The sequence below is a fragment of the Oryx dammah genome, unplaced genomic scaffold (genome assembly GCF_014754425.2).
Source record: "Oryx dammah isolate SB20612 unplaced genomic scaffold, SCBI_Odam_1.1 HiC_scaffold_10, whole genome shotgun sequence".
NCBI classification, from domain to species: Eukaryota; Metazoa; Chordata; class Mammalia; order Artiodactyla; family Bovidae; genus Oryx; species Oryx dammah.
Genome location: NW_024070194.1, coordinates 30,451,959 through 30,454,813, shown reverse-complemented (window position 1 = coordinate 30,454,813; position 2,855 = coordinate 30,451,959). Strand labels below are relative to the sequence as shown.

General features: G+C 42.2%; 1 pseudogene; it reads left to right on the top strand.

Moving 5' to 3' along the window:
• Positions 1–966: 966 nt before the first annotated feature.
• Positions 967–1,794, top strand: LOC120868589 (annotated as a pseudogene).
• The last annotated feature ends 1,061 nt before the right edge of the window (positions 1,795–2,855 follow it).

Genomic DNA, 2,855 nt, shown 5'->3' with positions numbered 1-2,855 from the left:
GGTTTTCATGTGGACATAAATTTTCAGTTCCTTACGGTAAGAGTGTGTTTAGTTTTGTAAGAAATTGCAACACTGTGATATCTTGCATTCCTATCAGCAATAAATGAGAGTCTCCGTTGCTCCACAGCCTCTCGAGCACTGGTGCTGTCAGTGTCCTAGATTTGGGACATTCTGATACACATGTAGTGGTCATGTATTGTCTTCAAATATATACATTTAAATATATATTCAGTACATATTTTATATAGTGTCTGGGAGTTGTTCCACATGTGGATGTAGTTTTGGTATCTTTGTGCAGAGGAAATGAGCTCCACATCTTACTCTTCTGCCATCTTGATCCTATCATCTGAGGCTATTCTTAAGAACTGCTTTGGTTCTCCTAGTACTGGAAAGCCAAGGTACCCCAGTATGACACAATGCAAGAAATAGGACCAAGAAATGAGATATTCAGGTTTAAGTTGCTGTTTTTATGAGCAAATCACTTCCTTTCTCTGAATTTCCACTTCATGGCACCCCACTCCAGTACTCTTGCCTGGAAAACCCCATGGATGGAGGAGCCTGGTGGGCTGCAGTCCATGGGGTCGCTAAGAGTCGGACAGGACTGGGCGACTTCACTTTCACTTCTCACTTTCATGCATTGGAGAAGGAAATGGCAACCCACTCCAGTGTTCTTGCCTGGAGAATCCCAGGGACAGGGGAGCCTGATGGGCTGCCATCTATGGGGTTGCACAGAGTCGGACATGACTGAAGCGACTTAGCAGCAGTAGCAGCAGTAGCAGCAAGAGAGAAAACAAACAAAAACCCAAAACAATTAGGAAACAGGAAGACAACTCAGGCCATCCCAAAGACTCAAGAGCCATGATCTGAGTCTGAAGTCCCACAGTCCCCGCCTCCTGAATTCTGCTTCTTCTCCTCCCATAAGTAAAACATGCTCTCTCTGTCTCTTTCTCTCTCACATCCATTAAAATGTTTAGCTCCCTCTTTTTGTGCCTAGCACAGCCTCAGGGTCCCAAGAAGCACCTGAATTGTGTAGCAGCTCCAAAGCACTGGATGCTGGATAAATTGACTGGTGTGTTTGCCCCTCATCCATCTACCAGTCCCCACAAGCTGAGGGAATGTCTCCCTCTAATTATTTTCCTAAGGAACAGACTTAAGTTCTAAAAGGAACAGACTTAAGAAGATGAAGTAAAGAAGATTTGTATGCAACATTTCATTAAGATTGATGGCAAAGTCTGCACTGATATAATACCCTGCTGGTTTTATGGATGTCATCAGCATCAATAAGACTCGAGAGAATTTTTCTTTGATCTATGACACCAAGGGTCACTTTGTTGTTCATCGAATTACACTTGGGAAGGGCAAGTACAAGTTGTGCAAAGTGCGAAAGATCTTTGTGGGGACAAAAGGAATCCCTCATCTGGTGACCCATGATGCTCGCACATCTGTTACCCCAATCCCCTCATCAATGTGCACTGACAACTTATAAATTAACTTGGAGACTGGCAAGATTACTGATTTCACCAAATTTGACACTGGTAACCTGTGCATGGCGACTGGAGGTGCTAACCTGAGAAGAATTGGTGTGATCATCAACCTGGAGAGACATCCAGGTTCTTTTGATGTAGTTCATGTGAAAGATACCAACGGCAACAGCTTTGCCACTTGGCTCTCGAACATTTTCGCTATTGGCAAAGGCAATAAACCATGGATCTCTCTTTCAGTGGAAAGGGTATTAACTTTACCATTGCTGAGGAGAGCAACAAGAGACTGGCAGTCAAACAGAGCAGTGGATAAAATGATCTCTATGTGACATGACTAGAAAAGTTTTTGTACTTAAATATGATAGTACATTAAAAAAAAAAAAAAACTGTTTATCTCCTGCAAAGCTCCAAAGGAGTGTTGAATGGTGCTGCAGATGAGGATTTAGAATAGGTAGAATTTATTATATAGGTATTGTTAGAATTTCCAATACCTGGTTACATCAGAAGACTTAGGCAAGAATCATTTTCTAGTAGGAAAGCTAAGAGATGTGTCCAAGAAGAAACAGAGGTAAGCAGGCAATTCCTACATAGAGGGAAATTATGGAACAACAAGGGTAGGGCTAAAGTAGACTTACAAATCAAGTAGGTACATAAGTAAATAGGTTTGCTTCTTCCCTTCCTTGATCTTCTTCATCTCTTGGGAGTAGAAGAAAAAGGAGAAAAGCTCTTCAAGGCCTGCCATGTGCCAGCCACTGTGTTGGGTTCTGGACAGTTTCCCACCCTGGGTCACTCACGTAACATATTCACGGGTTTTGCCATATCTACACACCAGCTATGCCATCATCTACTTAGTATTTTTCTTTGAATCAGCTCCCTTTTCTTTTTTTCCTTTAACTTGTATAGCTACTTTAGCCTTCTACCAATCAATGTCATCTATAGAAGGGCTTGGTAGATTAGTTATTTTTCTAATGCATGTTTAAATCAACATGTAGCTACTAGAATTAAAAAACTTTTGTCCCCATGTCATAATTACTCATGCCATACTTCAGGATACATCTAGATTAGCTTGTACAGTCTTGGCTACCACTCTGTGATGTAGGGATGATGGTTCTCCTCCTACACATGAGGAAGCCAAGGTTCAGAGGGGTTGTAACTTGCTCAAGGTCACGAAACTAGCAGAGGCAGAGTAAGAATTGAAGTCAATTGCATTTCTAAGGCCCGTGCTCTTTCTCTTAACACTGCCATACAGTGGGAAGAAAGGAAGAAAGGAGATATACAAAAATGAGATCTTTCTTCAGAGTTCAATGCATTCATCCACCCAGCTTGCTCAGTTCCTACGAAGAGCCAAGCCCCACAGCCCACTCTTGCCTCCCT